Source organism: Chelonoidis abingdonii, chromosome 2 (assembly GCF_003597395.2).
Source record: "Chelonoidis abingdonii isolate Lonesome George chromosome 2, CheloAbing_2.0, whole genome shotgun sequence".
NCBI classification, from domain to species: Eukaryota; Metazoa; Chordata; order Testudines; family Testudinidae; genus Chelonoidis; species Chelonoidis abingdonii.
Window position 1 is genome coordinate 242,630,195 of NC_133770.1, and position 19,933 is coordinate 242,650,127.

Sequence of the window (19,933 nt, forward strand, 5' to 3'; positions counted from 1 at the left end):
CAGCTAAAGCCTCAAACAACGCTGCTGGGCATATCTTCAAGTAACAACGTTGACATTGACAATGCATACAGAGGGTGCATGAAAGGAAAATCTTTTGTGGACCTAAACTACATATTGCTTTGCTTCAGGGAAGATTAATATGTATTTTCATTAAGAGCTAGATTAAAGATTTTTAAGGAACTAGTTTCTGTTAGCAATTTTTCTTAACAACCTCACCTTTCATAACCCATATATGGCCAAATTTCTTAAAAGAGTTCTGAGATGAGGAATAGGGGTGGGGTGGGGCCTTGGGGGAAAGGATGAAGTTGGGGCAGGGCCTGGGGCTGAGCAAGGTTTGAGCGCCCCTGGGGAAAATTAGAAGCCAGCGCCTGTGATTATAAATATGTAAGGGACTGGATAGATTGTACCATTTAAAGCAGTGCTTGAATCAGGGGAGGTGCTGAGCTGTTGGGTTTGAGTCAAGCATGTGGACAAGGGCACAGGGAGACCACAAGAAGCTTTCTTCTGTTCTATACCCCATGCAAAGACTGGAGATGATCACAGTCTGTGGGGTCCATGGGAGCATATAGTATTAAAAAAGCCTTTGACAAGGATTCCACCAAAGCCTCTTAAGCAAAGTATGCAGTCATGGATAAAAAGGATCCTCTCATGGATCAGTAACTGGATAAAAGATAGAAAACAAAGGGCAGGAATAAATGGTCAGTTTTCACACTGAAGAGAGGTAAATAGCACGGTCTCCAATGTACTGTGACCTGTGCTGTTCCACATATTCATAAATGAACTGGAAAAAAGAGTGGACAGGGAGGTGGCAAAGTTTGCAGATGATACAAAATAATTCTAGATAGTTAAATTCAAAGCTGACTGCAAAGAATTATAAAGGGATCTTATTAAACTGGGTGATTGGGCAACAAATTGGCAAATGAAATTCATTGTGGATAAGTGCAAAATAATGCACACTGGAAAACATAATCCCAACTATACATACAAAAATGGTCTAAATTAGCTGTTATAACTCAAGACAGAGCTCTTGGAGTTGTCATGGATAGTTCCCTGTAAACATCCACTTAATGTGCAGCAGCAATCAAAAAAGCTAACAGAATGTTAAGCACTATTAGGAAAGGACTGGATAATAAAACAGAAAGTATCATAATATATTATATAAATCCATGGTACGCCCACACCTGTAACACTGTGTGCAGTTCTGGTCATCTCATCTCAAAAAATATATATTAGAACTGGGAAAGGCAAAGAGAAGGGCAATGAAAATGATTAGGGTTATGGAACAGCTTCCATAAAAAGGGGGACTAAAAAGACTAGGAGTGTTCAGCTTAGAAAAGAGACAATTAAGGGGGATATGATAACAATATCCAATCATGACTGATGTGGAGAAAGTGAAGAGGGAAGTGTTATTTATGCCTTCAGGTAACACAAGAGCTAGGGGTCACTCAAAGAAATTAACAGGCAGCAGGTTTAAAACAAACAGAAGAAAGTACTTCTTCACAAAAATTCACAATCAATTTGTGGAACTCATTGTTAGGGAATGTTGTGAGGGCCAAAAGTATAACTGAGTTTACAAAAAGAATTAGGTAATGTTCGTAGAGGATAGGTTCATCAGTGGCTATTACCTAAGATGGTCATAGTGTCCATGCTCCAGGTGTCTCTAAACCTTCAACTGCCACAAACTGAGACTGGATGACAAGGAATAGATCACCAGAAATTGTTCTGTTCATCCCCTCTGAATCATCTGTCACTGCGCTGTGACAGAGATAGAATACTGGGCTAGACAGACCTCACACTCAGTATGGCTGTTCTCATGTGTTAAAGTCAGGAACAATTGACTTAAACGTACATAATCATTGCAGGCATTTTAAAACAAAATGTGGCTGAGTTTGGTTCAGTATTCTCCCAAAATTACAAAGTAAAACATTGAAGACTATGCAAATGTCTTCCATTTTCCTACTTGATATACATACACCAATCCCTGGAGGAGGCCTCGTCAGGCATGTGCATGCACAAATACGTGACTGGTATATGCATATCCAGTTGTACACACACAGAATAGACATGCAAATCTGCACCAACAAAATTACCAAAAATCAGCCCCAAGCAAGTCGCCTAAAGCAACGCATTGAGTCAGTAGCAAATCCAGCCAGCAAATCAGGACTATAACTTGCTGCCCTAACCCTTTTTCCCAGTCCACTTGAACACCCTAGCTCCCTTCACATATGAATACGTTACTTTTCGCAACATTTTGATTGCCATAGGGCTGTAGTTGTTTGATATTGTACATGTACACATTTAGATTGATTGGTAATATTATATAGCATTTATAATCTAGGTTGTTTTATGGCCTTGCTCTCACGTTGGATCAACTTTTTTTTTAATTACACATAAGCTTTGAATATATATTTGACTGTAGTTTCAGTCAAATGCCAATTGTCACCTTTAATAAGTCGTCAAATGCAGTATGCAAACAGAGAATTTAATGATGAGTGAAAACCTAGTTGAGCTGAATCTTACTTCCAGATATAGAGAGGCAGCCTTACAACTCGCCCTGCAATGGAGTTGGTTCTCAGATGCACTGATTTACTATACAATGTCTACAAGTATGAATTTTATATATTTTAAATTTATAATAATTTTAATATTTATAGAGGCTTTCTAGCAGTCACTAACAACAATATTGGAGGAACAGATTTACAAAGACTAAGGAAATGGGAGACCAGGAATAATGGGGTTAAAAATCAGTAAATGAAAGGTAAATCTGGAAGAAAAGTTGTAAAACTTGATGAGGTCTGACATATGTCATCAAATATTTGGGATTAAATAAAAATCCTAGAGAGAGACATATAGTGCTTATTATAAGTATTTCATTGCAAGAATAACACATGCCCAACACAAAGCACAGAAGTTAGCATTAGAAGTCATGAGACTAACAGGAGAAAACTCTGTCCACACCCAGAGTGAATACTTGCCCCACAATTTTCCAGTTCTTACATTTATTTTTTAAAGCACAAGATATGAAATAATATGTTTAAATTTCAAAGAAAAAGTTAGTTCAGTGAATTTAAATTAAAGTGTTAGTACTTTATCTGTATTTCTAGACAGAGAGAAAACAAACATTTCAGCTCATTCTTGGATCAAAACTCAGAAAGTAGTCACTTTTCATTCAGTGCAGTTTTGTTTCTTTCCTCTTAAGGGAAAAGCAGTTCTTACAAGTAAAACCTACAATCTATGGGCCAAACCTTGAGGTTCTCACTCAGAGCAAATTACCATTGACAGAACTGAGTTGTTGGAGAAGTGGTTCAAGCAATATAAATCAGATGGAAACCCTAGGGTTTGATGGGGGGAAGCTGAGTGGATTGAACAGTGGATATTTAGATTCTGAAGGAAGGGTATGCATTTGCCTGTAGTGTTAGTAGGTGCCTTTCCAATCCTGCTCTATAAATACAGTCCACATGTCAGGTAGAATTCAAACTCAGCATCTTCTTGGGGTTTGGCTTAATGAACAGAGTGAACAGTAAAATAATAGTTTGAAATGTCACACCAAGTTTGGCTGCACCTAGGGTTCCTTTCTTAGGACTGTTCAGTCCACATCTCACTCCGCAAAGAGCTATTCCCACCTCTCATATATCCAGGCGGGTTAATGACTTTGCCATAATGATTCTGTGGAGCCCACTTAACCTTTCCCAAGAGAATCAACACCTAATAATTGGATGGGAAATTTAAGGCAGACTTCCTGTTACAAGTAGTTTCTAACAAATGCCTGATTTGAGGAGAGCTAAGTACTGTGTCTGCCCTCACCATTGGAACTGAAGAATTGTTATACAGTTGGCTAGCCCCAAAAATAAGTCAGCCAAAACATGATAGGATCGACTTTGGTTGTGTCATATCTGTCTAAATTTAGATTGTAAATAACTTGGGGGAGAGGCCTTGTCTCTAATATGTTTGTGAAGTGCATATGCACTTATAAATCAATAATTATTAATAATAAAAAATGGCACAGTATAGACAGTTATGGTCCCTTGTGACAAACTGACTATAATGGTTCTTCCAGAGTCTTTGGGATCTACCATGTCAATATGACCATCACATTCATAGTAAACACTTATGTCTTATGAACCTACATAATGAAATCCACAATTAAACTGAAAATAAGCATCAGTCAGTTTGCTAAATAAAATAATTACACTATTTCATTTTTCTCCAAACAAAAACAATCTTTACACAACATGATTCAGTTACTAGGAATATTTTATTTTAAATACAGGAAGTCACTTTTGAGTAAAAAGTGCAGCATGAAGTGCCTGGGATTTTGCCCTCAAGTGCATGGGTGGTGGGGGAGACATGCTCCCCCAGGTACAGTAGGCACACTGCATGGACCACTGAGCATGGGGGTGATGGGGCCCAGGAAGTAGGAAGAGAATAGTGCAATTAGCCCTTGCAATAACATTAGCTACATCTTTTCTATATAATATTCATAGGTTTTAAGGCCAAAAGGAACCACTAGAATCATCTACTCTGATCTAGTGCATAACACAGGCCATAGAGTTTCATCTAGTCATTCCCACACTGGAGGGAATTATTCTTCCCTACTATATAATTGAGCCCAATAACTTGTCATTGACGTGGAGCATGTATTTTAGAAACTCATCCAGTCTTGATTTAAAGATGCCAAGTGATGATAGATTTCCAACATGGTTAATTTGGCCCAATGGCTAATTACGCTCACTTAGAATGTTGCTTTTTTTTTCCAAATTTGAATTTGTCCAACTTTAACCTCCAGTCACTAGGTCTTGTTATATCTTTGTCTGCTAGAGCAGAGGTCATTTTAATGTCAGATACCATCCCCTGTGTTGGGCTTTTCATTTCTATTACTTTAAAATGGCTAAACAGTATAATGAAACTCGAAGTCAAAAAATATAGCCAGAATGAGATCTTACATTCTGAGCTTTGTCATTGGTGAATTTTTACACCCTAGTGATAAATTCCTGAAAGTAGGAGTTTACAATGCAGGTACTACCAGAGCCTTAATTATTGTGATGTCAGTGCAATTATGTTGTGATAGAAGTTTGTTTTCTTTCATTGTTGGCAACAGCCATTTCACTGTGGAAATCCAACTCCCAGCACCAAATGATTAAAAACTGCAGGAGATAGCTATGCCTAATTTACAACTGGATACAGTAAATAGATCACAACTAATACTGTTGGTGCTACATTAGGGATGCTGTGATATTTGCTTCCTCGCCAAGATCTTTACAGCCATGTTCAGGCACATTAATCACAGAGAGCATAGAAGTCATTGTCCAGTTACTCTATGTGGGAGTTATGCATTTACTCCACAGAACATTTACCCTGTATAGTCCTCAAGCTGTCAGTATTTATGAACAGGTTTTTCATGTTAAAAATCTGTCATCAAGAGGGGATGAGCCCAGACATCGCCACCTTGAAAATTTGTTTAGATACGATTAAAACCATTTCTGTATGTTTATTCCTTTTTTGTTTTTCCAATTAAGACAACTGTTTTACTGAGGAAAACCACTAAATACCCATCACAACAAAGAGCCTGTAGTGAAGGGACAAAATATTAGCAAGTTTACAAGTTGTTGGATTTCAAATGAAATGAAAGAAAGCACCTTGGGCACTATCCTAGGCTGTAAATTGACATGTCAGTCTGCAGCCCTTAGCCTGACCTTCTTTTAACATTAGCTGAATAACAAAGAGACTATGCTGTCAGAGCGGCTGCTGTATCTCTAGGCAGGTAACAGTATCAGCTACATGAATGACATCTATGTCACATTTGTGACTTGCCAGGAAGTCTTTAAAGCCCAACAGATCAAAACATAGCAATATTTTCATATTGACCTTGAGGATCAGATTAAATATTGTCACTTACAAACTACAGATTATTTCCTACCCTCAGACTTGTGTAGGCCAGTCTTGAAAATATGGATTTGTTTAGCTATTCTAGACAGACTGAAGATCCATTTATATGCTGACTGATGTGTCCGCCAGTATTTTTGATAGAGGAAGCCGAACAAGCACTGCATCTGTTTTAGTGAGACCAGTTCTGTTGGGATTATGAGCAAATTTACTAATCTACAGTGTGGTTTGTTTTAAATCTAAAGCAAATTTACCAAAAGTGGTAGAAACCCTAGCACATAATTAACCATTCACTAAATACAGTGCAATATCAGCAGCATTTAAGTAACCAGTAACACACTTATTTTCAGTTAAGCAACAATAAGATACAGAGGCAAAGCTGATAGTTATATTCTTTGGTTTACAAAAATGTAGATTTATTAACTCCAACAAGGTCAAAATACTTGAATTTTGGATTGCCCCTTTTCACAAACATTAAATTGTTGTGATACCTACATGAAGATGGACACCACAAATGCAGTTTAATCAGGCAGCAATTTCATTAATTTAACACATATGGCAGACTATTCAACAGTAACTCATCCAGAGCTGGTCAGCCTTCTTCCTTTCTCTCTGACCCTGTTCTACAAACCCTTGACCTGGTCCTAGCACCATTGCTGAGACCCCACTGGGCCTCCCCTTGTACAAGGGTTGAGAATACAGGAAAAAGGAGATTGGGGAAGCCCTTCACAGTATCAGACATTCAGAGCCCCACTCTCTGCCCTCAACTTCTTTAGGAGATGGCCTCTCACTCCCATATTATCAGGGAACCAGACCTATGAAATTACTATTGGATGTCTTCTAAGTTGCAATAACATGAGCACCTGAACAACCAATTGTACCCCCACCCCAACCCTGGTCTCTAGGCTGCTAAGAGCAGGGTGAAAATCCCATCACTCAGGCCATTATGGCAGCGAAGGAAAAACTCCTTCCCAGTGCCAAAAAGTGACTGGTATCCTGCCTACAGCAAGGCCCACAAACCTGGTTCTTCTCCAATCCTGAGAGTCTTTTGTCTCGGGCACAGAATGCCACAGCAAAAGGGGGAAAGGGCTCATAATCACCCTCCTCAGGTGCACAGAAGCCAGTGAGCTTTGGCCACAAACTTTAATCTAGAATGTCAATTGTTCAAGTCATGAGCCGAATCCTCACAGGGAGGGAATGGGGTGAGCAACTCTTAAGGGGCCCCAGAGGCTTCTTTCCCTTGCTGGCCCAGCCAACACTGATTTTCATCTGTCACAGTGCTGCCCATCCACCCAACTTGGTTAGGTCCTCCTGGAAGGCCCCACAGTCTTCTCTAGTTTTGACCAATTAACCTAAGTAATTTTGTATCCTCTGTAAATTTCTCCACGTTAGTGTTCATTCCTTTATGAGTTCACTAATAAGTATATTTAAAAGCCACTCAACCTGTTATGGGTCTTTAGGGCATACTATTGTCAACCTTTTGCAATGTTGAAAATTTAGCATTTCATAGTGCTCTTTCTTTTATATCTTAGCTAGTTTCTAGTCTAAGGCAGAACTTCACCTTTTACTTCATTATTCCTTATTAATACCTAAATAAATTTGATAACATTCAAACACAAAAAACTTGAAGTGGAGATAAGGTTACCAAAACTCAGTGTCCTATGCTCCTTTTGGTTTTCCAAAAGTAAGAGTTTAATTCCCAAAACAAAAAAAGTTGGGGGGGGGTGTAATCAGGAAAAGCAGAATTTATGATGTACTTCCCATATCTCTCATTTTCATTAATGAATATATAGAGCCTGTCTGGTGATAGATATTAGACCAGTCAGTGTGGGGCAGTTCAGATATGAATTTGGTTTGGATGGTTGCCACAGTTTGTTCTGAATCTCCATGTAGAAAAGCTCTATAAGAACCTGGCAATTTTAAAAACAGGTCTTTTAGGAAGGAGAGTGGGTACAGCTGTATTTTAGGGTATGTCTACACTGCAATATAAGCCAATACTTCAGGTTGGCCTCAAGTCTAATACCCCTTGCATCTACACTGCAATTGAGCTAACCAGTGCTCAGACCCAGGGTCCCAGGACTCTGCAGGGTCTGAGCATGAGTCAAGCAAGGACTCAGGGTTCGAGCCCTGTTGCTTTCAGTGTAGATGCAGCCCTGCTTGATTTGAGTGCCAGCAGTATCCCACAATTTCCTTGGGACAGCTTCCTTAGTCTTCTCTATCCCAATAATCTCTAATCCATTCTCTTGAAAATGGAAGCCAACCCCACGTGGCATATGGCAGCAGCTCAGGTCAGCATTAATCCACGCTCTTCTGAGCACCAAGCTGTAAGCACACTATTTGAGAGCCCACTGGGTTTGCAATGGAGACCAAACTGAACAAACCTTTTGCAAGGATGCTGCTTTGTGGTCACGGAAGTACAGCCAAATTTTGGTGAATCTCTGGTGCAAGGCCAGTAAAACTGTGGACTTCAGCAAAAGAATCAGGAACAACCACATGTACCAGCTGATAGCTAAAAAGCTGGCAGCTCTGCAGATTTTCCAGACAGGTAATTGGTGCAGGGAGCATATTAAGAGGCTGAAGAGTGGGCACTGGAAGACCAGGGACAAGAACCACACCTCGGGCAATTTGTGAATGACATGCCCATTCTCTGATTACTTTGACCAGATTCTGGACGCTGCACCAACCGAGAAGATGCCCTACTGGCCTCTGAATCCAGCCTGGGGACTGTTGGGAGTCTGCAGCAGGCTCCCAGTGAGGACCATGAAGCGACTCTCAAGGAAGCCAGTGTCAGAGTAGGCTGTGGATCAGGATCAACAGTGAATTATCCGACTCTACTTGGAGAAGCTGTTTGATCTTATCTCTGAGGAACACCCTGTTGCTGAGGCTGCAACAACCCCATTGGAGAGAGAAGCTGCCTCAGAGCCTGGTAAGCATCGGACACAAATTTACAGTTTATTATTACAGTAATGGGAGGGATGTCTGCTGTAAGAAGCAATGCAAAAATGATAAGCCCCAGCTACCAGAGCGTGGCCACTAATGGAGGATTGTACCACAACCGCTTGGCGTCCCCCCTTACCCTCCCACCCACTATGTTGAGTTCAAAATGGCAACTTGGAATTTCAAACATTTATAAACAGCTGGAAAGGTGATTTTAACTGTAAAGTCACAGATGTTTGCTAGGGTCATTCAAGTTTTCCTTTCAGTAATAAGAAATTTGCCACTCCGTAATCATTCCTTCTGGGTCTGTGGAGCTCCCTGTGAACAGTGAACTGAATGTGTGTGTTTGGAAAATGGTATTCTATTTCCAAATCTAGGCCATTTCAGTTAGATGTAGTTCATACAGCCTGTGGGTCACAAAACCATTCTCCAAAGTACAACTGGGGTGCAGGGTGCAGTAAAGTTGCAGATTGCAGTATGGTTTGCCCTGTTATTGTGGCATGCCAACATGTGTGAGCTAATGCAGCGTCATATTAATTCTCTCATGGATTCTGACCCAATCCTGGTTACTGATAGCTGCAAACTCTTCCTGAAGTGGGAACTCCAGATAGTTAGTCACATTGCAGACAAGGGTGGATTTTGCAGGCCCTCCTCTATAGCTGACTAATCCACTCCCCTCACAAATGTGCTGTTCGGTCACTATACATTTGAATACTTCAGCTGCATACACTGCAGGTTTCCCTCCAGCAGCTTGGAATAACATCTCCCTTTACCAATAGGGCACTGTAGCGAGGCGGTGTGGCTCCCCTCCTCCACAGGGAGGGTTGAGCCCCGTCCATCTTCCCCCAGGACGGAACTTCCGGGCGGAAGCCCTGCCCCTCAAAGGGTCAGGCGGCGACCCGGAAGTATAAAAGCCGGGTGCTGGCCTTCAGTTGGAGCTCAGCAGCTGGCGAGAGCAGACGTGCCGGACGGCCCTCGTCGCTGGGAGGCTGCCGAGCTCCGAGACAGGGACCAGGCCTTGCCGGAACCGACCCGCAGCAACCATGACCCTGAGCTGCGGGAACTACCACCGCTACCCAGCCTCAACTACGGCTTGGAGGAACTTTCGGACCGGACCTGGCCCAGCTACCCAGGAGTACCCCTGGATCTATCTAGCCCGGACTGGGAGGAACCCATGACGGTAGACGACCCGGCGGACCAGGTAGGGAGCGAAGGGGGGATGGAAAGTAGCCCGGGGGCGGCTGACCACAGTCAAGCCGCAGAAGGCCCCGAGCCGATGACCGTGTGTGTCGGTCAGGATCCCCACTGATCGTGCTGTCAGTGTGTTTCGGTTAGGATCCCCCCCCGATCACTCTGTCAGTGTGTTTCGGGCTGGATCCCCACTGACTGCCACTAGCGGCGACGGCCGCTACTAGGGCCCCGGGCTGGAACGCAGAGGAGTGGGTGGGCCTGCGTTCCCCCTGCCACCCGTAGCCGGGTGGCAGTATCCCCCTTCGCCCCCACAGCTACCATGTGTTTGTTGCTCTGCCCTGCCCCAAAGGGCCAGAGCCCCCTGACTGTTTGTTGCTCTGCCCTGCCCCAAAGGGCCAGAGCCCTCTGACTGTTTGTTGCTCTGCCCTGCCCCAAAGGGCCGGAGCCTAGGGAACCGTGTTTGGTGCCCCGCCCGATCCAAGGGCTGGGCCCCCGATTAACTTTGTCTCTGCTCTGCCCTGCCCCAAAGGGCAGAGCCCCCCTGACTGGTTGTTGCTCTGCCCTGCCCCAAAGGGCCAGAGCTCTCTGACTGTTTGTTGCTCTGCCCTGCCCCAAAGGACCGGAGTCTAGGGAATTGTGTTGGGTGCCCCGCCTGACCCAAGGGCTGGGCCCCGATTAACTTTGTCTCTGCTCTGCCCTGCCCCAAAGGGACAGAGCCTAGTGTACTGTGTTTGGTGCCCACCTGTATCCAAGGCGGGCCCCCCACTGACTTTGCTGTGTCCCAGTCTGCTCCACAGAGACCGAGCGTCCGGACAGGGGACGGTGGACCTGAGGGACGAGACCCGGGGAGACCAGGACGAGGCCGGTGTGGCTCCCCTCCTCCACAGGGAGGGTTGAGCCCCGGCCTCCCTCGTCACAGGCACCATAAGAACTATTATGTCCTCCAAAAAGTTATCATAATTAAACTGCTTTTGAATAAGAGAGATGCTTTCCTTCTTTTGTTGCAAAGCAGTTACACATGTTCCATGCTCTTTACTTTCCCTGCTTGTTCCTGAAATAATGCCATCATGTTATATACCTTTCCAAGAAGCTCCAGATACAAAGTGAGTCAGATGTGCTAAACATTGAATACCAGAATGGCCGTTTCCATAGCAACAGTAACCACCACATGGAAGCAAAGAATGTAAAATACCAGTCCTGTTCAAGACCAAGTGGATAGTTTGGGTCATTAAAGTACCTGAATTCTGAGGTTAATGTGATTCCTGTCTAAATTTCTATCCTCCCCCTCTCTTTTTTTTGGCTGAACTTGAAAAGGGTCTACATTGTGCAGCCTCTATTAAAGGCTGATACTGTAAATGAAAGCTGGAGCTGTGCAAGCTTAATAAAAGCACTTTCTTAGATTTTCTTCTTTGCTCTGTGCAATGGCATTATGTGATAGCCTCAACCACAAGTGACCATTTATGAATTTTCAAAGCAAAGCCAGATGTTGCACTGTGTAGACAAAATAAAATTTCAGGTAAATCAGGTATAGACATATTTATAAAGCTAAGGCCTTTGGGCCAGTATATTAAAAGCCCAGAGTATTATTCAAAGTAGCACAACTTCAAAGGTAATTTCTAAAGATTAGTTTAGAGTCAAATATTGACATTTAATAGAAAGTTTCCAAGAAGTAATTACTGGACATGAATTTATCCATTTACACCAACCTGGGAGGAATGTGCAAGAGGTGAAATAAATACCTAATAACATTTAGCTAGGAAATAATCCTGTGATGTATTTCCTGCCTATTTAAAAGTAACAGTTCTTTAATAAGTCACCCACACTTACAAGTGATCTGGATGTTAGAGTTCACCAACTAAGATTAAAAAAATAAAATAAAAATCTAAAATACTCCTAACATTCATGATATAGAAGAGAATGAAAAGTAGTCTTTCTGAAAAGTTTAGATGAAAACCAACCCCTGGCAGTTTGGGATGGGGAAAAAAACTGTGTACCAAGACATGAGACAGTAATAGCTCACATACGCTTTATTGCTTCATGCCAGTTAAAATAAAAATGAAGCTGAGTGAGCAAGAACTCCTAATGAGCCCAGTGCCATCTAGATTTTTTTCAGTCAATTAGAAGGACTGGTAATGGACAGAGTAACAAGGACAGATATCTGATTTTTTCCTCACTCTCTCCACTGCTGGTCCTTCTTCTAATCTGCATGAGAAATAGCACTGGACTCATCAGGGCTTCTTACTTTGACCAGTTCTGCACAGACACAGGGACCATATCAGTTGATCCAATTCCATGATTGGGACCTCAGATTTTATTAAACTGTGGTCTGTGTTATTTTTATGATGATGGGTTTTTCACCAGCTTCAAATTTCTAGGAATGTACTGTCTGCAGCGAGCTGCCACTCTGTGAGGCAGAGTTGATACAGCATGTTACAAAGAAGAAAATGCTGTACTCTCTTGCAAAGATTTGACCTTTGCTCTTTTTCTTCAGCTAAAGTAAGCTCATGGAAAAATATTATACAAATTAGCTTTTATAAAACCTAACTTTTCCATGTACAAAAAATTCCAATGAGGAAAGTTTTTATAATAAATAAATCTCTCTTCCACTATTTTCAATGCAAACTTTGCAATATTTATTGTCCTGCTGCATGAGAACCTGCAAGTGAAATTGACTAGAAATGGACTATGAAATAAAAACGGAGTAGTAAAAATTTATTGTCTTTCTTGGAAGAGATGCAGCAAACTTATCAAATAAGTCATTTGCTATGGTACCCTTCAGGTTTCTTTATGCTCTTTTTAAACACAGTTGGAACTATGTTTCATCGTTGGAACTCCTGTTGTTGACATTCTATTTCAGCTATTAATTATCCTACCTGTAAATAAGCATCTCCTAAACTTCTTTACATTATTTCTAAAGGGGAAATCATATTTTGATTTTATTGAACATGGGGGATTTTCTCAGTGGATCTACAAAAAAGGGGCTCTTTGTATCCCAACTCCACTTATGCTCTTTGAAAATCTCTAAAAAAAGCAAAAGCCACAATCCTACAGACTGCTGCTCTAGTGAAATTCAGAGACAGTATTAACCAGCAGAGGTGAAATCTTCAAATTTCGATTTTGGAATCAGAATTCTACAGTCACTTTAAGTCAATGTCCATAACACATGACAAGACCTATTATTATATACCATTGCATAGAATTTTTATTTTAAACAAAACTGTTAGATATGAAGTGAAAAAAACTAAGAAATTCAACACAATTCAAAGGGAGCTAAAAACAATCTTAATTCTTTAAAAAATGTCCTAGTACTTTCCTGTGTTGCCAATTTACTGGTGTAATCAGATATTAACTAAAATTAAATGATATTTACACTGAAAAATCCTATACTTCTACTTTCAGTAAAACTTCTTTTTAAATGCATATTTTGCTGTTTTATCTAGTGCGATTAGAGATAGGCTTGAACTATAAAGTTGATCTGGATTTAAAATTGTCCAATTTTCTGATATTTTGAATTCTAGGTTTTGGTTTAGGTTTGAGAATAACTTGTCTGAAACTCACATTATTATTGTCATGCAGCAGAGCATGATTTTGAATGTTTAAAAGTAAACTGGAATTCCCCAGCCTTTATCAGAATAATCACCCAAGCCTCTTGCATGGTTCTTTTTCTCCACATGAAGTCTTTCAAATGACCTTTGGCTTTCAAAGGAAAAGTGTGACCCAATAAGTAGCTGAAAGATGAGAAGAGTGTCTGCGATGCTGTAACTGGGCATGCTCTATCCCGATCCTCAAAAGCCCCAGAATCTCTCAAACTCTCCAGTAAATGGCAACTGTGTGTGAACTGATTTATATTCCCACCACCACCACCAGTAGTCTCATGCGGCAAAATATGTACAGTGTTTCTTGCCCTTTAGCTCTTTCCCACAGAGTTCTCCCTTTTTTGATATCTCAGCGTATACTTGGCTCAAGTCTTCTCACTTTTCTCCCTTCCTTTATCTTCTTCCTTCATGAAGGATAGGACCATCAATGGCTATTTGCCAGATTTGGCAGGGGTGGTGTCACTAGATCATTTGCCAGAAGCTGGGAAGAGGTAACAAGGAATGGATCACTTGATGATTACATGTTCTGTTCATTCCCTCTGGGGCACCTGGTACTGGCCACTGTCAGAAGACAGGGTACTGGGCTAGATGGATATTTGGTCTGACCCAGTATGGCTGTTCTCATGTTCTTTTATACCTCTCAGCAGATGGCTTCATCATCCTTTCAGCCTCATCAGCTAGTTAGGTGTATATCCCAAGATCAGTCTTCTCCAGAGAAAGTGATTGGTGCCTAGTATCAGGGGGTGGCCGTGTTAGTATGTATCCACAAAAACAACAAGGAGTCCAGTGGCACCTTCAAGACTAACAAATTGTAGAGAAGTGAAGTGTGTATTGTAAATGGCTTGTCTCATTTTTGTAAAGTTCAGCCACATGGAAGTTTGTGTGGAAGGTGGATTTTGTATGAGAGTCTCCAGTTTTTAGAGCTCATTCTTGATCTTCTCCTGTCTGCTGCGCAGGATGCTGATCAGGTGGTTCCTCAGTTTCTTTGAGAGTGTTTGGCACAGTCTCTCACCATAGTCAGTGTAGTATGTCAGTTGCAATCAATTTTTTATCTTCAGTCCAGTTGGTATGATGTCCATCTGTTTGTACTTGGATAGGAAGATAATGTCTGTCTGTATCTGTGTGAGTTTTTTGTTGAGGTTGATGGATTTCCACTCTGTACGGCTAAATTTAGTTCCTTGCATGGTGTCAGGTATCGGCGGTAGCCGTCTTAGTCTGTATTCACAAAAACAACAAGGAGTCCGGTGGCACCTTAAAGACTAACAGATTGGTGCCTAAGCACTCAGAGTGCAGACTCACTTGTTATCTTCCAGCACTCTGTCACACCCTGCCCACTCTTGTTGAATGCCGAAGTTCCTTTTTCCTCACACCCTCCCTTCTTGAGAGGAACCTCCTCGTATCTTTTTCACCTGCACTTGTCCCCAAGATGATTATTCCTCCTCCACCCACAGAAGTCACATTTTGTGTGTGGGGAACATCCTCATAATTGTGTTTCAGTCCACTGGTCTTCACACCAGGGGCAATTGGAGGATCAAATCTGCTCGTCCTCACCCATTTTCTTTTTGGGACAGGACATGTCCTAACCCTTCATTATCTTGTTCCTTAAAGGCCTCATTTTCCTAATTCTACCAATGTATCTTGGGATTCTTCCTCTTGAGGCACTCTTTGGACAGTCCATCCCCTTTCCAGAGGCAACTCAGCCACTGAGCAGAGTCTTCTCTCCCCTTGAACGCACTCCAGATTCAGCCTTTCCTCTGGCAGGATCCAGTATAGCTTTACCACACCTTTCCTAGACCATAAACACCCTGATGCAGTGTCCATTAGGCTGCTCTCCACTATCCTCCCCATATTCACCAAGATGGTTGGCATTTTTTTCTGCTACTCCAAGGTACTAGTCCAACCACAAAGTTGGCCCTCTATGGACTATAGGTTGGCTCAATCTCTTCTGTGTCCCTGTCTCATACATTGATAGCAGGTAATTTTCTGTATTCCTGAGAGAGTCCCTATGCTCTCCTCTCTTTTCTTCCCTGCAGGGTTTTCCTCTGCCAATTCTCCAACTTCTTTCCTGGCTGTTAACTGGACACACCACCTTTCAGAGAAAATCTGCTTCCTTAAACTCTTCTGAGTTTTACCTCTGCATCCAGAGTTGTGGGCTGATGCCTCCTAACACAGACACCGGTGTTCTCAGGGAGGCCTGCTCCAGAATTATGGAGTCCATACTTTCACACCCTGTTTATCTGGCTTTAGCCAGTGGGTAGCCCAGTCCATTAACCTTTGGGCAAGTGCTCTGCATCATGCACCTCCAGCCCAGCTAATGGCCCAACACTTCTGTCAATAATTCTTCATAAGGAGGCCCATTTTGTCTAATATGGACACCTTAACATCAGTCTCTGGGCTGTTCATCGCCGAAGGCTTTGTAGGTCACTTGAGCCTCCTCCGCCAAATAGGGTGCTAACTGGAGGGATCAAATTCCTCTGGCCCAATTGACTTCCATCGCTACCCTTACAGATGTCACTACAAATGCATTGGGGTCATCTTCAGGCCCCATTTTACACAGGCCAACCCCCTGTGTCCAGTTGCTGTTCCCTATATTGAGAGTCACCACTTTCTGAAGCAACTGCTGCTGCACTTGAATTTGTTCCCTGATAAATTCCTGCAGGTTCTTCTGTTGCTGTGCCTGGCATTCCAGCAGGGATTGTCTCTTCAGCTGGTGTGACCACTGGAAAGACACTGTAGTCTGTTGCAGCTCTTTCTGCTTGTCCACCAACCACTGCAGAATCTGTGCCATTGACCGGAGACTGAATCCTCACAGCAGCTTCTCCTGCCTCTCTCTTAATCATGACGACTTGTGATAGGGAAAAATAGCCCACCCCCCCACTGGTCCAGAGTTTTAGAATAACCTGTGCCCCCCCTGTTTCTTTACAGGCCCAAGACCTGTTGCTAAGACCAATGCTAAATAAGAGCAAGAGTTTTAATTTCTGCTAACTTGTTTATCTGCACAAAGGGCACTGGGGTATGAAGAAACCAGGGAAAGAGGAACTAGGGAGAGGGACAGAGCCCTATAAGGGCCAACTCAGCTTATGGCAGCTAAAGTGTGGTAATGGCTTTTGCATAATGCAACCGCAAAGTAGGGGTCGGTGTGACTTGATTGGCAAAGACAATAATAGGAAAAGCCATAGAAGGAAAATTGGGGCTCTGCCATAGATGGAAAATTAGTTGGTCAGCTTGCCTCTCATCCACATGATATTCCAAATAAGGCAAATAACATGTGTGACCAGCGTGCTACGTTTTGTGGTTTTAACCTTTATAAGCTTGGTAAAATTTGTAACATGTAGAGCGGCTTATCCTCTTGCATGGGGTCACGCTGTCTCTCCCTGCATATATGCTTATATGAAATAAAGGTGCCTCAGGCTGTTTGATCCAAAATTAATCGTGTGGTCGATTTTCCACGACACTTGGGATAGTCAAAATCCCAGGCAAGCCCCCATCCCTGTTCTCTGATCCTCCAGAAATCTCTCAGATTCTCCAGTATGTGACAACTTTGTGTGACTATATTTACATTTCCATCACCAACACCAATACAGTCTCATTCAATAAAGTATTTAAAGTGTCTCTTGTCCTTTAGCCCTTCTTCACAGGGCCTAGGAGGAGCAGAGATATCTCAGACAATACTGGACTCAGATCCTCCCCCTTTCCTGGTTCTTCCTTTATACCACCACTCAGCTGATGGCTAATTAGTCCACAGCCCTCCCAGCCTGATCAGCTAATTAGCTGCATATCCCCAAATCAGCCTTCTCCAGAGGAACAGGCTGATGCCTAAGTGATGAATTATATTCCAGCACTGTCACACACCCAGATTACTGTTTCATAAGGGGTAGAGAATGGGGAAGTCCCCAAAAGTGTAAGTTTTCAAACAGTACAATTATAACAATTTCTTCTGTAACAATTTAAATAGTGTTTAAAAATACTCATGCATAATTAGGGAAGGGGAGGTAAGGATTTAAAAAAAGGAGCAGTAGGGGAAATATGCAGCAATTCTGACTGATAATTCAAATAACCAATTGTTAGATAGAATCTGATTATTTGTAGTGCTTAGATGTAAATGGAGAATCTGATACATTTAAAATATATATTTCAAGTAGAAATATAAACTGTTTATTTATCCATTTAGCCCTCTTATCTGTTCAGAAAGTCTACAGCTATCACAGTTTCTAAAAATTAGTTTGATCCAAATTCCTCAAGGAATGTTTTATTCACACACATTTTAGCTTATAGGCTGTTTTTAAATTGCTCTTTCTTTGCAAGTATTGCTTCAATTATTTGATATTCATAGTATAAACTGAGTTGCTTCCACTGCACGCATCGAGGTTAGAATCTGTAGCAAGGGACATAGTACATAAATCTAGAGTGTACAGAATGGCCTGTTGCTGTTACCTGATTTTAAGAGTTACATTCACTTAGGAATTGGTGTGAAAACTAGTGATTATGAACGTAATATATACTTTGCCCAAACATCCTATATCATTTAGCTTACGTTTTTCTGTATTGCACTCATTCGCTCATCTATTTCAGGAAAACAAACTCCCAAAAGGTGTTATTACACATAAAGTCAATCCATTTAAAACCTTGATTGAATGTTCAAATGTTCTTCACAGTATTCTCCCAGCTCTACTTTCAGTAGACCTGAAAACCTGATAGGACTTGCAGAAATAAGGTTCCAGGTTGTTTATTTCTTTCCCTCTTAAATAAGTCATTTAAACTACCTGCTAGCTCAGAATCTACACTTTTAGATTTACCTCTCTGGTTTTGATATTTCCATCTTTGACAAGGGGAAAAAGATTTTCTTAAAACTTTCTGCAGCTGCAGTGCTTGTATGTACATGCCATGGCAAAAGCACAAATATGGAAACTTTATGCACCCTGCAGTGCCTGGTTGTATAATGAAATCAAAATGCTTTAGAGTTTCAGAAACACCTGTTGTAGTCTCCTCAGATATTGCTGTTGCCACAAGTTTTCAAAATAGAAAAGAGATGGACACGTCTCCAAGCCAAGTTTAACAACATTGCTTTATACCAAGGGCTAGATGATGTGTGGTACACAGCCCTGTGCAGGGGTGAAGCAGAGCTACCCCAGCCCCAGGGTTGCTCCAGGAATGACTGTGTCTCACACTCAGTACTGTGCAAAGAAGGCCATGGCTCTGAGGAGAACTGTCCTCCCAAGGACAAACCAAAAGAGTAGCTCCTGGATGCCAGGTCTGCAATTGTGACAAGCACTGATGTGGGTTGTGCTAGGTCAGTGGGAGGCAAAGCAACTGAACGAACAAATAAATATAGGAGTAACCCATGACAGGGTCAGGGCCTGAAGCATGTATCTGTGTTATGACAGTTGGTAGGTTTTCCATTTTGTTGGTTTTGATACTGATTTTTTGGTAGGTGATGGCCAAAAGAAACATTTGTGAAGGAACTAGACGAAAAGGGTATCAAAGGTAGTATCTCCGGGCATGGTTAACATCAGTACTTCTGCACAACGTGCGGAGGGCTGTTTAATAACCAAAGGTGGTCAGGAACTCACTTAGCCATTTGTTGAAAGCCCTTCAAGCAGCACTGCATCACCAATACCACACTGGAACACCAAAGATTCAGAGGGAAGAGTGAGAGCTACTACCTTAAAAAAAATAACTTAAATTGTAACTTTTGAATATCTGTATATTGCCAGAGGATGGGATTGCCTCGCTGAGTTGAAAGAGATGGAAGGATCTCTGCTTCTCTTAATTTTCAAGGCAGACCTATTTCCTTCCTGGACAGAGCATGGTCAGACACTGTGGGGCCATAACATGCTCAGTCCATTCAGCATGTAGGAACTGTGTAGGGATGAAGCATGCTGTATGCAGATGGCTGCCAGCCTCCAATGCATATGTACAAGCTGTGATTTTCAGTGGCTCATAATTTGGCCATATTTGGGCAGATTTTTATAAGTTTGTCAAGAGGCACATCGTTGAAACCAGGCAGGGGCAGCTTCAGGCACCACCACAGCAAGGGTGCCTGGGCGGCAAGCTGTGTGTGTGTGTGGGGTGGGGGAGCCAGCGTGCCAGTGGTCATGAGGGTGGCAGTCAGGGAGCCTTTAGTGGCATTTCTGAGGAAGGTCCACCGGTCCCGTGGCTTCGGCGGCAATTCATCAGCAGGTATGCTGAAGGCACAGGACCGGTAGATCACCCATAGAACTGCTGCCGAGTCTGCGGGACCAGTGAACCTTCTGCAGACATGCAGCCGAAGGCTCCCTGACTGCTGTGCTTGGGCGGCAAAAAAAAGAGCCGCCCCTGACACCAAG